Consider the following 19,102-nt stretch of genomic DNA (forward strand, 5'->3'; position numbering starts at 1 on the left):
AAGGAAGGGAGAGAGAGAGAGACAAGAGGGAGAGGGAGAGAGAGAGAGAGAAAGAGAGAGAGAGAGTGGTTAGCTTCAGAAAAAAAAGCTATTTGGAGTATCATTCCACAGAGCTGAACCACATTCAAGGGCCAGTGTTTCTCTCCAATGGGCACTTGACACTATCATGAATGAACAGAAAGGAGATGAATCCTTCACAGCTTTTCATCCATCTCTGCTAGACTTCTCTTAAGACAAGAGACATGGGAACAAAGCCTTGGCACTTTGCTGGAAGGAATGTTTGAGAGCCTCTGTGCTGCTGGTGAATGCTGAGCTTTGTATTGTTCTGTGTGTGCGTGTGTGTGCATGCATGAAAGCATGTGTGTGTATGTGGGTGTGTGTGTGTGAGTGCTGAGCTTTGTCACTTTGTTTACCCACAAAAAAGGCTGCCTCACAAGTATGGTGGGAGCTCTCTAAAGTCTCGGCTAGTCAAGCCGTGCCCATTCCAGTTTGTTTACTCTGAGTGGTGACTGGTCATTCCCAGATTGCCATCATGGCAGTGTGGCCCCCAATACTTTTTTTTTTTTTTTTTTTTTTTTTTTTTTTTAAATAGACATAGGAAAAGACATAAAATTCCAAGGCTGAAGGGTGTGAATATGTGCACGAAGCTCGTATTTAATGAGGCTACTTTAATGTCTTGTATTTTTCTGTGATTTTCTCAGCATCTGACAAAATTTCAAGGTGTACCTCGGCATACTGCTTTTACAAACAAGTGAAAATGACACCAAAAAGGAAAGTTATAGCTTTGGAAAGAAAAGTGCCGCAGGTAAAAGCAAAATCAAAGTGAGAGAGTTGGATTTAGAAAATGCAGTTAGCTCTTCTATCTGTCCATCATCTATTTGTCTTTGGACCTTGCTGTAATTCACGAGGTGTCATGTCTGGTCTCATATCGAGGGAGGAACAGAGAATGCAAAGATGACACCTCTCTCTCTCTCTCTTTCTCTCTATCTGTTCCCAAATTCTTACCCTCTGTCTATCTGTCTGTCTGTCTGTCTGTCTGTCTGTCTATCTCTTTTAACGCTGTGAGACAAACCACAGACAAATGGGCTTGGCAGCTCAGCCAAGGAGTTTGTCAGGCCTGTTTTGATTAATATCTGTTTTGTTGGGAGAAATCTGATCTAGCCCCTGGTGAAAAAAGAAGCGCAGCCACTCCCATGAACTACTGGCCTCTCTCTCTCTCTTTCTCTCTCTCTCTCTCTCTCTCTCTCTCTCTCTCTCTCTCTCTCTCTCATCATTCTCACACAAAGATTTATAGAATGATGAGCGATGTGACATGCTGGCCTCCTCAGTGGGGTAATGATAGATTCATAATTTCCCCTGTAACAGACAGTTTATTCTCTGGCCCCAACCCTCCATCTTACTGAGTGTGAACCAGGGCATACTTCACTTTCTTTGATGTCCCTTGCCACAACATGCCCTCGGTTGTGTTTGTTGTGCCCAAGAAGATAAAAAAGCTGGGAAAAGAGACGCGTAAATGGTGTGTCTGAGTGATGAGCTTCACTAGATAAGCATGGGGTATGTGAGTCTTCTGAAGCACTGTGGTTGTTGTGTCCTTGGCTTGGACACCATCCACTATCACAGCCAACGGTTGGCTAGCAAAACCCACACATGTTGTTGATAAGGGAGAAATCGCGCTCTGATTAAATGCAAAGACAAAACCAGCAGATGCTGTTCTCCCTCAAGTAGAGGTTCCAACCCTCGTCGCCCTCCCCTTACCTACTCCTCCACAGGAAACGCACACCCGCAGCTGTTGCATTACTTGGAATCTCACTGAACTTGCAGTGATTTAGAAATAATTCTAAATGATGGCAGCACTCAAGGCCCGTCATCTGCTGTTCAAGTGGTGTTGGTGAAAAAACAAGTACACTAAGGATGAGTGACAGGCCACCGGTAGTAAGGAAAGAGGCCTTTCATTCTCAATCTCCACTTCCTAAGAGACACCGTCCTCAGACACGGAAGCAATTAGCCCAGGTAATTCAAATACACACATAGACGGAGACACACACACACACGCTCACTCAAGCCTATACACAAACACACATGCACAGACATACATGCACACATAAAAAGTCGCACATGCACATTCACCCGCCAGCTCCGAGCAATTTTCCGTGTTCGCCTACAGTGACAGCCTTGTTCACACCCGGCTTCCATCAGAGTATTTCAATTTCCCTAAGATCAGCCTTGCTTCGTCTAGTTTCCACAGCCAGCCAGCTATAGCCTGCCTGCCTGTATAACCGCTGTCAGCTGGGGAGACAGGAGTATGAAACAGCCCTAAGCGCCAGCCCGCGTCATAGGGACTGCCAACCCGCTCCCGAGGGAAATCACAGAAGCTTTAGTCAAATCGCATAGGCGCAGGATAGGCTATTTCCCATTTCCTTTTTAAGGAAAAGAAGGGAGGGCGGGAGGTATAAAGCGACAAAAGTGGGAGAAAAAAGGTCAAAGGCCCATGGGACAGGTGGATGAGCCGTGTCACATGATCTAATGTCAACCATTAGCGGAATACCAGAGCAGCAGATGAGTAAATGGAAAATGCTAAGTGGTTATTAGCAGTGGGGTGGAGCTCAGACAGCCGTCAAGCCACAGCTCTCACACCTGTCCACTTACACTGGGGATTTGGAAAATGTCCCTTGTGATTTTTTTTTTTCTTTATTTTTAAAATGAGCTGTTATGTGGACCGTTCATCCATTTAATCATAAGTGGATTTCAGGAGTTTAATTCCAAAATGAGATACCCTCAATTTTAATTAAAAAACAAAAGGAAAAAAAAAAAAAAAGGACAGAGAGTGAGAAAACTCTCATACAAAATGAATCAAAAAGCATTTATGTTTCGCCACATGTGAGCTGCATAAAGTTCATTAATACAAAAACTAAGGAACTAATCATTGATGTGCTGGGAATATTGATAGTTCCAGCATAGAGAAGGGTGACAAATTAAAGAAAAAAAAAATAATAACATAAAGAGCCTCTGTGAGGGGCTGGGCCACCACAAGCCGCCATATCAGCTTCAATACTCCTTGACATAGATTTTAAAACCCCCTAAATTCCTGGCTTGAGGTTTTTGGGTATGATCAAATCTTTGCTCCACAGACATTTCCCCAAACACATGCAAATATTAATTTTCTAGGATAAACAAACACGCACTCAACTTAATTTGCTTCCAACCATTTGTGGCAGTTACAACACCGTAATTTCCCTCTGTTCAACTTTCAGCAGTGTCTGTGGGCCCCGGCAGTTTCACGCTAGGAGTACTCCTCATCTCAAAACACAAACCCCACTATTAAAAACAAATAGTCTCCTTTTTTCTCGTTGGTTCGCCTGAATCAGGTAACAATTAGATCACGACCACGCCCCAATTTGCGCTCCACTGACTTTCTCTAGCAAGTCCTTCAGAAGATGAGGACAGACACCAGCTAACTGTAGTCCCTCATGTTTGGAGGATAGCCCGGAGTGTTCTCCCCTGCATTCGTATTCTGCTATGTCAGCTCCACCTGCAAGCACCAATAAATTAGACCCAGCAGGTTCACTAGCAGTTCAGTCTGTGGGAAAATGATAAACATAGGGAGCTTAATGTTGACTACGTAACCATAGTTCATAAATCTATTGGAAAACAATAGCTTGTAGGTGTCAGAGTGGCCGAACATAAATGGATTCAAAGAGCTACAAGGCCAGAGGACATAATGTGACTACATCATCAAACATTAGTTACTCTAGATCATAGAATGGCTATTGGTTGGCTTATTGTGTATGGCAAGCAGGTGCATTGCCAGCTGTTGCAGTGTTCAAGCGGCAGTCATAGCCAAAACTCAAAAGCACTTCGCCAGAAGCAAGGTCCCAGCACCAAGCCCTGCAGCCTCCTATCTCAGAAAACACTGTTCCTTGTCATTAGCAACCCTTGGTGGATCAATATCAAATGGTAGGCGGTTTCCAGAGAGAGAGAGAGAGAGAGCAAGAGGGATAGAGAGAGGGAGAGAGAGAAATGGAAGAGGGAGAGGGGACTGCATTAAACATTGATGGGGCCCTACGTTTCAGATCGATAAGCCAGCCCTCTTCACACAATTACACGTCAGCAAGCAGTCGCATGATACATCACATAGATGCACATGATTACATATTGCTAGCACTTGAGCCCGAAAACATCTAAAGAAAGCGAGCACACACAGAAAAGAATAGCAGGAATGGATTGTCCAACCTATTCATCCTCTTTGAACCATTATGTAAGTGTGTGTAACTCTTGAGTCTGGAATCACTATGCAGGCATGCCTGTGTAATTTCCCCCTTTGTGGCCATGTCTGTATGCATGTATGGACGTTGGTCGATAGAACATGTGCTGAAGCGCCTCTCTGAAGCTCCCTGGCTCCTCAGTCGATACTGCAGACAATTCTCCGCGGATTCCCTTTCCCATCACATAACACATCTTTTCCATTCATCCACCCTTCAACGCCCCCACCCTTCACCATGTCCTTCTGTTCAAGGATGGCGGTGCACTTTTGTAATTCAACGAGACAATCATGTCCAGATGCTGGATGCAGTGCTAAGAGCGGCTTCTCCTTGTGTTTGTAGCAACACACTGAAATAAGATCCTAGGGCATGAAACATCGATGTTTAAGAGGGACTTATCTTTGCACAGAAATTGAAACAGATACGACGAAAAGGAGAAATTGAAGGAAAGAAAAAGAAGGAGAGACACAGAGAATGTGAGAGATAGAGAGAGCAAAAGAAATGAAAAAAAAAAGAAGAGAAATCAGCAGGATTGAAATGAGCACTTAACAATGATGAAGCCCCACGGTGGCCCGCTGCGCCTGGCATCTTAATGTGCGGCTGAAAACAAAGTGACAAACAAACATGAGTGAAAGCTGCTGCGGCTCCCAAACTAATCAGCTGTCCACTCAGGGGGATTTATGAATAAAAGAGGAAGATTTTGACTGAAATATTCTCTGAGCAAATGGAGTGGATGTCCTCCATAGAAATGTTTATGTCTTCTGAACCACCCCCGCGTCCTTCCCACTTCCCGAGGGATACCATTCACTCACTGCACCCTGGGAAATCAAGAAAAAAAAAAAAAAAAAAAAAAAGACCTGTGCAATTGGTTGGAATTGGAAACAGAATTCTCACCAGACTGATTATTGGATTGAAGACAAAATGGCTTCCCAGGCTCAGCTCAGATCCAGCGTGGTGGAGTGCACTGAGCTGATTTGAGACCCGTGATTGGGTTTGCGCTGATGTGAAAAAGGTAGTACACGGAGCGGCTGAGCCACAGCACTGCTTCTGGGTAGCAGGAACATGAAAGGAGCGATATCTGTGATTGAGTCACCACCTTCGATAGAAAAGACAATCCTTGTGAACACAGATGTGAGACATTTCTAATCTGCGCCAAGTTCAAACTCTGTCACTCACACTGAGGGGGCTTCGCTTTAAATAGACGCTACAAAACAGTCGGGAGAAATACATCAAAAGAAATATGTTACGTGTATATCTCCCTCAAGACAGAAATGACAATGTGGCTGATTTGAAAATTGAGCAGAAAATAATCTGCCATCCTCTGGGACATTAGCACAGAGTGATGGGATACACAAGTCCCGCATCACTGAGCTACAGACAGAATTAAATGAACACACTCACAAATCACACACTTTACACACACAAATGCATCACAGTGCTCTGAGCTCCCAGTCATAACTCGCTCTGGTTGAGTGAAGGCCATGGGGCAGATTCACAAATGCATTCTTCAGATACATCCTAAGAAATTTCACAAACTTCTTAAGATTTTTATGTACAATTCCTTCATATTTTCTTAGAAAAATCTTTAATTTTCTTACATATTAAGTTCTCAAAATAGTGTCTGAAGTAATTATGATTAATAAACTTAAGATTTGCTATGACGGAGGCAGGGAGAGCGGATTAAATTAATAAAAAAAAAAAAAAAACGTTTGTCAGTATTTAGTTTGTTTGCCCGAAGCAGAACTTGGTTTGATGTATTAGCCTGCAAATATATCACATTGCATCACTACACTGATTCAACCAAAGGTTCACTTAATATATATAAAAAAATAAAAAAAAAATCAACACTGATTACTGCCATTTGGCTAAAGCCTATAAATGTAACTAAGATTTGCTGGCTTGTTGTCAATAAAAATGTGAAGTCAGCCTACTTCGGCCTACACCAAATAAAGGTTTGCTGTAAATGTTTGTTTAAACTGTCTGAAATTCAACACTTAGTTTTTCACTTAAAACTGGACACATTTAAGAACATTCACTTCAAGAAAATGATTATTTTACAGGATTTCCCCCACAAGAAACAGAAGAAAATTATGAAAATATTAAAGGCCAATTTCTGATACCGTCCTCTTTTTTCTTAATACTAAAATTAAGATGTTTTTTTTTCTTAAAATGGCTTCATGAATGCAGCCCTTAAGTCACTTAGCAGAGGCGAGACAGAAATGAAAGCTAGATGAAAAGAGACAAGGGGAAGGTGGGGGGGGTGGGGGCGGCTAAGAGAAGGAGAGGGAGATCAGCAGCAGATGTTAGGAGTAATGTCGCGTATGATAGCGAAATTAATATAAATGCAGTATCTGTAGAGCCTGATGAGATGATCCTATCATCGCAGCAAGGTGACATTCTCTTGGCCTCACACATCTGGGCTGCCACATCATATAACACTTTAGATTCAACCTTGCGGCATTCGGTGAGCAGCCCACACTCTCGCATGTAACTCGCTCCCTCTGTACTGTTACTGCCTAGTTTGTAATAGACTTGTTGTGCGAGGGAAAGAGGGGAACACAACAGCCCCCCCTGAGGCAGCATCGCCAAACACAGACAGGTACACAGCCAATGTACGCTGGCTGGCCGGCGACAAGAAACTCATGCATCTAATCATAGCTTAGTGGTCACTCAGTCACTCAGCGATGGGCGCAGCATGGATACAGCACATTTATATGTAACCCTCCCCCTTCTCTTTCTCTTTCTCTCTCCCTCTCTCTCTCTTTCTTTCTCCCTCTTTCTCACTCTCTCCCGCTCTCCTCCCTTCCCTTCCCTGGTCAGGGGAGAGAGGTTAGGCACATCATTTGCATTCATTAACATTACATTAGCAGACAGAGTGATCTTTAGAAACCAGGCTGCCGGAGAGTGTCATCTTTAATTCATCATAACCCCCACCACCACCACCACACACACACATACACACTCTTTCTCTCTACCTCCACTGCCTCCTCTTCTCCACTCATCAATTCCTCTTCTCCTTCCCCTCACCCCTCCCTAATCCCAGTACATCTTTTCTCCTCTTCTTGACTGTGCGCTTCTTTACTCCCCATTTACCAGTTTTTCATCCGCTTTACTTTCCCTGCTTCTTTTTTTGTCTTCCCTTGTCTTCCCATCTCTCTCTCTCCCTCTCCCTCTCCCTCTCTCTCTCTGCGCTCTGCAATGGGAAGGCTTGACCTCTCTTTATGTAGTATAGCGATATAAGTGGATGGAGAAAGAAAACACACACACGCACACACGCACACACACACACACACACACACACACACACACACACACACACACACACACAGCTCAGCTTTCTGGCTACAAGACATAGCCAAGCATCAGAGTAAAGACAGAGTTGAGTGTGTCCGGGCCTCAGACAGGGCCCTTGGGTGTTACCCTTTGTCCCAGCATTTATTAGAAAAGAAATGGAGCTTCCAATTAGAGAACTCATCCTCTACCAACATTTTACACACACACACACACACACATACACACATTCTTTAATCTAATTTGAAAGCTGAGCAGCAGCCCTTCCTCTCCGTTCTCACTTGAAATATGATAAATGGCCATTTTTACTGTTAGAATGAACAAAGACCACCCAGCAGCTGTCTTATGTATGTATGCGTGTATGTTGAGTATGTGTTTTTCTAAGTGTGCATCCATTCATGGGCATACGTATACATGTCTTAATGTGCCTGTTTGTGTCTGAGAATTTGTGCATGTATACATATGTCACGAGTGCATGCTTGCGTATGCTTTGTAATGATGTAAAGGCGTGGAGAAGTTACTGCATCTATTTTGCTACTATATAAAACAAACACTGACCGGGTGAGCAGGTACGCAGAGATATAGGAAAGCGTCCTTCTAAACTCTAACCATTACCACAGACATATGGGGAACATCAAACTAAGGATTAGTTCCATCCTAAGGGTCCATTAAAACAAAGTAATTACTTTTAGTTTAAGTGCCAAAGACTTCCAATCATTTATCCCCCTCTGCCGAGCCAAGGAAGAAATCAGTAAAGAGCAAACATTGGTTAATAGCTCAACTGCATACTGGAAGTGCTACAGTACGTGCAGAGTTTATGCTAAACACAGATCAATGTGAGTCACACAAATCTTGAAAACATTTCACAACACGAGTATCAGTTTCAGGCCAAACAGTGGGGATATTAAAATTTCCATAAACAGGCTAAATCATATCAGCATAATCTGGTGAAGCACAGTGTTCAGCACTCCGACAAAAGATATGCCATTTCAAATTTCTGTTTTTCTCTCCTCCACAAGCACGCGGCAGAAACATAATCCCCCTCCTTGTGGATTTTGCAAGTGAGCCAGGCATTGATGACATCGCTCAGGGAATTCTGCAGTTCCATTAGTAGAGCATCATTTAATGGATTCTCACCGGGACCAATCAAAGGGCAGCATTTCTGTTACTTTCCCCCTCGCATGTGTAAATAATGCTTAGCACCATCCATGTCATAAAAAAAAAACAGCACACCGCATATGTGCGCAGACACCAGCACATAGGCCTATGCATTATACATGCACTGTATGTACAAGCATGCATGCACACACACAAAAACATACTAACACACAGCTTGGAAGACATCTTTTTCCCTGCAATGCAAATTTAAAAGTAGAGTAAGAAGGAATATGTTGAAGATCTGATTTAGATATGAATCAAAATGGCTTGTACATAGAGAAAATATGAGCATTAACATGTAAATACATTCAATATGCCTTGTTTTCCTAGTTTCTGCTACCATCGAATTAACTGTGCTGAAAATATCTTCACTTTCTTCTCTGTAGAGCTTCACATACCTGCAGGTTGGGGGAGCACTACCATCCAGTGCACACACACACAGTGCCAGCAGGTAAACTCCTACATGTGAATACACGCAGGACAGCACTCACCATGCAGTTACTAATATCCTTAAAAAGCTGCCACTGAACAACTATCATGGCATTTTGGTTAGAACAGTCCATTTGATTTCTTGTTTATGTTTCTAGATGCAAGTCTTCTGCTTCACTGTGCTGCCAAGAGATGTTCAAATATGTGGGGGGAAAACAGAATTTTGTTGCCTCAGTATGAAAGCATCCTTAACATCTTTTACTCACTGGACTGCCCACATCCAACATAATTCATATTTATGAGTTTAAGATCAAGCATGAACAAACTACAGCAGATGTCTGTCAGTTTTTTGGAGCATAATTGATTTTTTCTGAATATAACTGATAATTATGACTCGCATCGATCGATTTGCTGCTATATTCACTGCTTGTGTTGACACACTTCCACAGTGTGTGATGCCGGGAGGGAGACATCACAGCCTACCAAATATTCCCGCATATCACACTTGTAATTAGTACTAGGAGGTTGACAGGAACAATTTTCACACTTGGCAGTTTGTGTTTATAGGACATCCCATGAACTCAGCATCAGTGCTTTGCTTGCCAATGAGTTAATGCTGTTTAAAATAATGTAACACCACAGTAATAGGTATGGGGACATTGCATGTAGCGAAGTGCCGTTGCAGTGTGCATTACTGTGTTGAAAGAACATGTTTTAATCTACTGCTGGGTTTATTTTGCCCCTGTGTGTGTGTATTGGGCAGTGCTCCCAGTGACCTTACTTCATTGTAGAGCTCTACATACAGTATGTAAATCTCTATAGTAACATGCGCAATGAAATATTCAGCACCCATTAATCATCATCATCATGGCAGATAAGCCCAATTTTGAAAATAACTAGAATTATCATATAAAGGTAATTAATACTATATACAGTACAACACATAGCTACATAACAGAAATAGAAATGGCTAGAAAATAGAGAAACGCAATACCTAAACATTTTCTACTTCTCAAAACCAGGATCCACTGAGGTGTCTTGTCACATCAGACCAGTGACCTAGCGGTAATCCAGATGGAGACAGTGCTAGCCTCCCGCCACCATCACAATACTCATTAAAACTGATATTACCTCAGCTGGCCTGTCTGCTTTTAAGAAACCTGGCAATTTGCTGCAGTAAAATGAGGTAATTACAACCCTTATCTAGCTCCTCACCTCACAAAACAGCATTTAGAGAGAGGGAGACTACTCCCCAATGGTTCACTGGCTCTGGAACAAGGCTTTGGCTGGCTTCCCAATCACTGAGCCACACCCACCCACTGTCATTTTCAATTCAACTCCGGCTCCTTACCCCTCTCTCCTGTGTTTCCAACAAAAAAAAAATATCAAAAGCAGTCATTTGATCATTTTAATGACACGAGAAAAGAGAAAATCTTGATCAATACCCCCTCAAAAATATGGAATTGGTTGATGTGAACCATGAGGGGCAGAGTAGTATCACTTTACAGCACAACAACCATGCCAAGAATCTACTGTGGGAATGTTCTATTGTTTTCAAAATGCAGGAATGGGAAATGAGGCTGTGAACACTAAAGTAAACTCTTCTGTTTATGTTGCAGAGGCTACATGGACGCTATGACAGTGTAATTTAGCCTTTCTTTCCCCCCATAAAGAACATATCTCTCCAATGAAGGTCTATACACCAGGGCTTTGACATTTCTCAACTTCACAAATGGAAGTTAGATGTTTGCCCTCACTTGGCCCTGTCATCACTTCAGCTGGCTAGAGATGTGAGCAGACTGACAGAGAAGAACCAAATCCAGGTCTGCACTGGGATTGTGCAAGGCTGACATTTAGAAGTGAGCTACAGCTAATGGGCTATTTGGGCTGAGTTAAAGCATCTTTGCTCCACAAGTAGACCAGGAAATAGTGCTGAGTGAACACAATGATGTCATCTCAATTAGCTCCCACCACAGTCCTTCACTCTGATTAAGACAGTAAGGACTGTTATTAGCATAGTCGTGTTTGTGTGTGAGTGTGCACTGTGAGTATGAGAGAAAAAAAAAGAGTAAAAAAAAAAAAAAAAAAGGAGACTGAAATAAAGGAATTAGTAATGTCACACAGGCAATGTCAAATATGTGTACAGTCTACAAACATCTGAGACGGCATCTAAGTGTGACGTGCCTGGATGCATTTTATAGCAGCTGAGGGTTAGGAGGGCAAAGAGATAGACGGAGCTGACTGTCCTTTCCTGTCACACTGCCACAGCCTTGAACCGAGATAACCATCCCATAATATGTGGGACTTGCAGGGAGGGCAGAGAGAGAAAGAGAGAGCAAGAAGTTCATGTGAAGAGAGATACTGAATCAGATAATGAGGGAGTAAATCGGGGAGACAGTGCGATGGAGAGGGCGTCATGTGGCAGTGCCCTGTGTTATCTTATCCTGGAATGGATCTAACCTTAGCTAAGCACAAGACTGGCGTCATTTCTCAGAAACCACACGACCCCATTCCTGTCTGAATGTACCAAGGCGGCCACTAGCACTCTATCTCTTTGCGGCACATGCAACATTTGTGAGCAGACAAACACCGAACACAAAAAGAGGAACGAATCGTCTCACCTCAAAACGACCAAGAGAAATCACACCAACAGAAGAAAGAAATAAAGCCATAAAAGGATGGGATAAAGGCAGAAGGAAATGTACTGACACGATCACGCACACACACACTCACAAACACACACACACACACACATACTGGCATGCCCGCATGTACACAGACACACTGACACACCAGAGCCCAGCTGCTCTTCCTATCACCTTCGCTGGAACAGCCTCCGAGTCTGACTCAAAACCTTGGGTGGCATTTATCAGAGTAAAGAGAGAGAGAGAAAAATACAGCGTGGGAGAGAGAAGGGGTTCCCAAGACAGGCTGGAGATTTCACACCCAAGTGCGAGGAGGCCTGCTTTTGAAAGAATACCCAAATAACAAGAAAATGAACACGGAGGAAAAAGCCTGTCCTTTCATCCCAAAAAAAAAGCATACATGCATACTCTCTTTGGTCACCGCTAGTTTTTTCCCCCTCCACAAATACAACAGGCAGTGTACCATTGAAAGCAATAAAAAAGACTATGTTGAAGTAGGGTGCAAACAGCAGCTAGCTATATCCAATCTCATTAAACGCTGTTGTTAACCATGTTTGGATGCACCACAAAATTGACTTGTGCCTCTTGTATAATTCCCCCACTGGCAGAGAGGGAGGCAGAGGGGAGAAAAGTGGGAGGGAGAGAGAGAGCGCGAGAGATCGAGGAGCCTTGAGGGTTTGACGCTGTGCTCTCCCCTCCGTCTTATCTGCGGCAGTAAAAGGACGACCTTCAACCACCTTGAACCCACTGGAGCTGAATTTCAATAAAAGTCAAATTATCACCCGGGCCCGTGGGGCTCGGGGAAGGCACTAAGCCTGAATTGACTGTGCATATAAGACGATTTAACAGTCATATGGAGGTGTGAGTGAGTCAATCAGACGACGCACTTTTCTCACCAAGCGGGAGTCTCACCGGTGAGCAGTGGTTACCGCACCAATCTGGAGAGTGCGCTGCCGGGATGGATCAGTGATTGTTTTTTTTTTTTGTGTGTGTGTGTGTGCGTGCGAGTGTGTGAGCGTGCACACATGTGTCTGTGTGCACGCTCCCCCCCCCACTTCCAGTGTGTGAATGCATGCAATAGGGAAGGCATTATTCAATTAAGTGGCGTTCTCCCTTGACCAATGTAGTGCGATCAAGGTAATTGCTAACACAGTTTGGTATTCCCAAGGCGCGGGCGCTTCACCACAGGGACAGCGCTGGCTAAGTCGGTGTGAATGAGAGGGAAAGCGTGGTGTGATCTCAGTCCCTTAGCCATGAGTCAGGTGTTCTTCAGGGAGCTCGTTAGTGCAGCTCTACTGCACATACGTACACACGACGCACACAAACAAACACACACACACACACACAATGGCAGAATGTTTCCCCAGAGTCCGCCGCTAAACCACCGCTGACCACAGACATCCTCATGTCCAGATTAACTCCCATCCTCCCCTTCCTTCCCTGCTATCTACCTCCGATAGATAAAAACGCCAATGGCCTCTCCTATGCCTCCGAGCAAAAACAATGCTTTCCATTAAAAGCAAACACTAAATCCCCAATCGGTATATGCTCACACGCCTAAGGAAGTCTATATATTTTTAGAGATGGGCTTTGGTTCTCCCGTGGGGCTTTTGCTGCAGTCTGCATTCAACAGCAAGGGAATAGCAGATAAAAATAGTCCCGAGGCTAAAAGAAAACTTTCAGCGGAGGATCTTGACCTTATAGCGTGAGGCTGAGAGAGGCAAGTGAGATTCTCCAATGAGAATCCATAACGAGGGGGGGAAGACAGGGAAGGAGAGAGGGAGAAAGAGAGGAGGGAAGAAAGATCACTTTTTATCTCAGGGGAGTAAAAGTGAGACGGACCTTCTGGGGTATATTTGTCTGGAAGTCTCTCACCCTACAGTAGAAAACAGAGGATACCGCTGCCATGCTTGTCAGCGCCTCCTAAGAGTTCGGGACTGGAGACAGGAAAAGGAAAGAGGCTGATCCTCTCAGTCCTCAGGAGGGGGGGTTTGTTTGATGTGCTCCCATTTGATGTTGCTTTCTTTTTGTCTTTCCACCATCAACCTGCCCACTCTCTCCTTTCCCTTCTTTTGTTTCCCCCTTTTTTTTATCATCTCTCATTCTCTGTGTTTCCCTCTATCTGTCTTTCTCCCCCCCTCCTCGTCCCTCCCAACCCTCTGTGTCTCGCTCACACTCTCCTCTTTCTCTCTGTGCCATTCTGGATGCAAAACCATAGCTCAGTGAAACACAGAACTCTTCTGGGAGAGCAAATGTCATTTTACACACATTACATTCAGTCTGCATTGCCACCGGGAGGGCGCGGGTTTCCAGTGATACGGTGCCACACAAACACACACACACACACGCAACACACACATACACTATGTCAATGAGCTCATCTGATTTGGCTGTGTATCAATGCATCCAAGGGGGCCCGGGTGCTTGAGCTTTGGCCCAGAACTCAACCCAAATGTCACAGCTGTCCAGTGACACTAGTGGGGGACCCAAATATCTGCCTCCCCGCCGGCCCACCCGCCTCTCTCAACTGTAGCGATGCCAATACTAGCTGTCGGCTTTCAGGCAATATCTCCTAACAGCCATGCCATTTTGTTTTTATCCTGCCATTTTGGATCTTTCGTCGCAGAGTCGTATGTTGATTGCTAATGTCGCTGAGAGAAAATGTGACATGGTTGGATCAGAGGGAGAGGCTCTGGATGCGCGGAGGCAGCCTGTGGTTAGCCTCTCAGTTAAAGGTCTGCCTGCCAGAGAAAAGCAGAGAGCTTCCAGGCAGCGCTTTACTCCACAGCCCCGCCAGATGAGGCTGTTCGCTGGTGTGATGTGAGCTGTGCTCCAGGAGTAGAAATGCAACATTATGCTTGCTGTGCTACAACGGCGCCGCTAAAGAGCTGAGACGCTTCGTTAAATATGTAGTGCCACCGACCTGCTTCAAGCTGTTTCTTTACTTCACACGTAAGGAGCAGCCGCTGCAAACGCTTGCTTGCCACTCACTTTACACACACACACACACACACACACACTCATGCTGGCACTCATGCACACAAGTAAAATACAGAAAACACCTTACACAGCTGTAAAAGCTGCTCAAAGCTGTTAAATTATTTCTCCAGTTGTATGGCGCTGGGCTAGAATAGATGCAGGTGTCTGTCCAGTGTGCTGTGCCGTGTGGGTGTGAGTATCTACTGGTGTAAATAGCTCTAATGGAGTAGACAAGTGGTTTGCAGGTGTTTGCAGAGAACAGTACCCCTCCAGGACCTATTTTAGATCAAGTGGCAGCAGTGTTTGTGTCGGAGGGAGTTAGTGCACCTTTGGGTGTTCTGTGTGTAGGAAAGAGTGGGAGTAACACTTGGCGTTTGTTTGAAGCTGCGTGGAGTGCTAGGATGGAGTTTGCCACTTCACAGCGTGTGCCTGAAAGTTAAGACAGCCATATTCAAGCACATGGCATGTCTTTTTTGTACACGTGTCACTCTGTGTTCAATCTCGGTTCTGAGAATGGGTGCATCGGAACAGTAGAGATGGTGTCATGCAAGTTACCAAGTCACAGAGTGCGTAAATGATTGTCATGTGCTTAACTATGATTGTTTTAACTTTCAAGCACACATTGCAAAGTCCAGCCTAGCACTCCACAAAGCTTCAAACACAACAGATGAGGGACAGCGATACAGTTTGTAGGTCTTTTAGGTCCAGGCGATATTTTAGCCAATGCACTCCGCCTCTTTCACAGACTGTTTACCTGCATAAAATCACTCAGACGACAAATGGAGTCTGCTCAGACTACAAATGGCGACCCCAAAGCTTCTGAAACCAAAAACTTGTCCACTGCCAACAGATTCTATATATCATTCTATAGATGTATCTACATCAATTCAATATCACACACACACACACACACACACACACACACACACACACATATGTAAAGAGAGAGAGAGAGAGAGAGAGAGAGAGAGAGAGACAGAGAGACAGAGAGATTATGATGCAGCAAACTCCTTCCACATAAGTGAATGGAGTTTGTGTCTTCTAGTCAGCTTTAATGTTTTTTTCTTAAAACAAGAGAAATAAATCTGCCACTGGGATGAGATAATCCCATTTGTTTCCAATGCAATTTCAGTTGTTCCAGGGATTTCTCTGGGAACAAAAATAAATATGTTGAAACAAGACAGAACAAGGCAGAACAGCTCACTAATATAAAGAAAATGACAGTTGATTAAAAACTAAAAAATTCTGGAAACAAGCTGATTAGCACTGGAAACATTTGGGATTATCTCATCCCACTGGCAGATTTTTTTTTTTTATTATTTGTTTTAAGAAAAACAAGATGTTAAGGCTGAATATGAGACTACATGACATGTTAAGACAGAGATTTGCGTGTGTGTGTGTGCACCTCCACATATGTGTGTCTGCACATGTGTATCAATCTTTGTGTTTTTATCTGCTAGCAACATCACATTTTGGCCTGTATTGAAACATGGACAAAAGCTGCATACACAAACAGCTGTATCGATCAGAGAGGCAGAGATGACTGCAGGTGTTTCAGTCATCGCTGCCATCGACCTGACTGCCAGTCACTGCAGTGGCCTGGAAGAGCAAAAGCAGGCAGAGTCAGACAGTTAGAGCAAGCCCGGGGAAGCTTCATTACAAAAGTTAACTGGAGCAGAAAGGCTTTGTGTCATCCTCCAAAATCAACACCCAGCCCGTGGGGGTCAACAGCCTCTTGGTACAGGACACACACTCTGCACTGACCAATCTGATGTAAGCAGGGGGTGTAGAGGAAGCCATGAATAGATGTGTTCTTGTTATTGTCCCTGTACAAAATGTAACAGGGTTTGACTAATACCAGTTTTTGAATCTGACTTTCGCATGTTTGTGTTGAAGCTGCTGGCATCTTTTGTGCTTTGTACTTTTTTTTTTTGTTACAAATGATGTGAAAAAAGCATTTAGATTATGAGACACCAACACCTCCCACTGATTTATTTATTTAGTTATTGTGTCAGGCAAGGTGACCCAAAGGATATTAATGGAGTAGGCTTTGGGATACATTGGGTCATTAAATGAAGAGTTACTTTGAGGGAAAAAAAAAAAACAACTTGATTTCATAATTAAGTTAATAAATAAAATGTGCTAACAAAATAAAATTTAATTTCAGGCTATACAGACTATCAACCCCAAAAAAATCAACCGCACAACAGTTAATATAAGCCAAATGCATCGGATGGGATTAATTGTAATATGTTGTCATATCCATATGTTAGCCTATATCTTATGATATTTCATATGAAAGAATGTATCACAGAGTACAGCATACTCTTGGACACAGGGCTCAGCACACTGTAGCATAAATAATGCAATAATGCATTGTTTCTGCCAGTATTTCAAATATTTGCCGGTATTCAGTGTTACATACATTGCACAAAGTACAGAACATTTCATATAATGCCTCAGCTCAGGCTTCAGCGTTTGTTGAGCAAATATGCCTGCTGCTTCATGAGGTGTTTGTTATCTGTGAATGTGGAGTTATTAATGTGAATGGGTGTTGGAATGACTCCCAGATAGTTTTCACACTACCGCACTCCTCTTTTCTCCTCCCCAGGGGTGTTGTTAGCCTGTGTGTCCCCTGACAGCTCGCTCCACATAATGAGGCTGACAGACCAAAACAAACACAGGTAGAGAACATGGGTAGACAAAGAACGCAGGTAAAGAAAAGAAGTCGGGCCAGAGGAGATGCGGGAGATGGAGGAGGCAGCCAGGCAACTCTCTCTGTCTTTATGGCAAAACATACGGCTGCTGCTGTGGTGGCTGTGGCTAGGGGTAAGTTATGTGGAGAATCGCTGTTTTTTTTTTTTTTTTTTTTTTTTTTTTTTTCCTTTCACACCCCCCTCTCTCTTTTTTCATATCCTTCTGTACACAGGTGCAGCTGTACATGGCCCCTGTAAAGCCAAGGGGTCATAATTGATTGAGATAATGCACTGCGCTATCTGCACTTTCTTTATTCCTGTTCTCCTCCTCCCTGTATCTTGCTCCTGCCTCCATCACTCTCCCCCTCTCTCTCCCCAGGTGTGCTGGTGGCTTGGGCTAAATGATGAACAGAGCCACAGTGTCTGCTGTCTCTAATGGGGACATTATGCAGGAGGATGGGAGTAGAGCCCGCACAAGGCTCGTAAATCACACACTCCTGGCGAGACTCACCGCAAGGCTTCACTGCTCCACTAACCCTGGAGTAGATACACACACATTAAAGGGAAAAAAAAAAAATACTAAGGCACACACACACGCACATGCAAACATATACTGGGTATGTGCATACTGTAAACACACATGCACACTTTCCTGCTGTGGTTATGCATGAACACACACACACACACAAATGCTCAATTACACTGGCACTGCACAGCACAGTCCATTTGCCTGACCTGAAGCTTGTAGTCAACATGTGCGTGTATCTTCTAGGATACAATTCACTTACATCTGTCCGGTGACAGTACCTCGGCAACAAGACAGCGTGCTACACCTTGTGTCAATGTGATTGAAGTTTGACAGAGCAGTTAAAGCATTATTAGTGCTCCCTGTCACGGCCCAGCACACACAGAGGCCTGCTTGTGGCACAGGTGAGGTAAACACAGGCCCCATTTAGCATATTACCCATCAGTCAACACGACAGGCAAAGGAGATAAAGGAATGCACACCCACTGCGAGTGGGAAAACAAGCACTCCAGTCTGCCCTAACTCAGAAGGAGGGCCGTATGAAGGTATTTTGGCAGGTACGAGTGCAGGCACCCACACACAAATATCTAGAGACACTCACACGCAACCACACATGCATGCACATACACACAGACCTCAAGGTATGACAGGAAAGGCTCTATCTGCAGTGAAATATCTCCAGGAGACGTCTCACGTAGCTAATTGACTGTGATGAGCCTGCTCTAACATGCCTTAATGCCTTCTTTTTCTTGTGCTTTCTCTTATTTATCCCTTATTTTTTTTCACTCAGGGTGCACCGAGATAATCTGGAGAAAACCACAAAATTGGGGTGTTTCTTCCGAGTCACTTGTAAGCCACAAATCCTGGGAAATATCCCAACTACCGATGCATGGCTTATTGCTATGAAAAATATGCTAATCTAGAAAATCCAAAGTGGGGAATTTGAGTTATGTGTCTCCAACTATAACTATCACCTCACAACAACAGACTGCAGTTGACACCAGCAATAATGGGAGTGAAAGAAAACATGAACTGTCACCTTCTAGGGCCATTCTGGAAGAAAAAAAAATTAAAAGTGCTGCCAGTTTAGTTAATTCTCAAGGGAGGTAGCACACACTA

The 19,102-nt window shown here is 43.9% G+C and overlaps 1 protein-coding gene across 2 annotated transcripts in view; it reads right to left on the reverse strand.

The window, feature by feature from the left end:
• Positions 1 to 19,102, reverse strand: part of ephb1 (EPH receptor B1) — a 168,537-nt gene that overhangs the window by 113,562 nt on the left and 35,873 nt on the right. The window lies entirely within an intron of this gene.

Source organism: Myripristis murdjan, chromosome 17 (assembly GCF_902150065.1).
Source record: "Myripristis murdjan chromosome 17, fMyrMur1.1, whole genome shotgun sequence".
Classification (NCBI taxonomy): domain Eukaryota; kingdom Metazoa; phylum Chordata; class Actinopteri; order Holocentriformes; family Holocentridae; genus Myripristis; species Myripristis murdjan.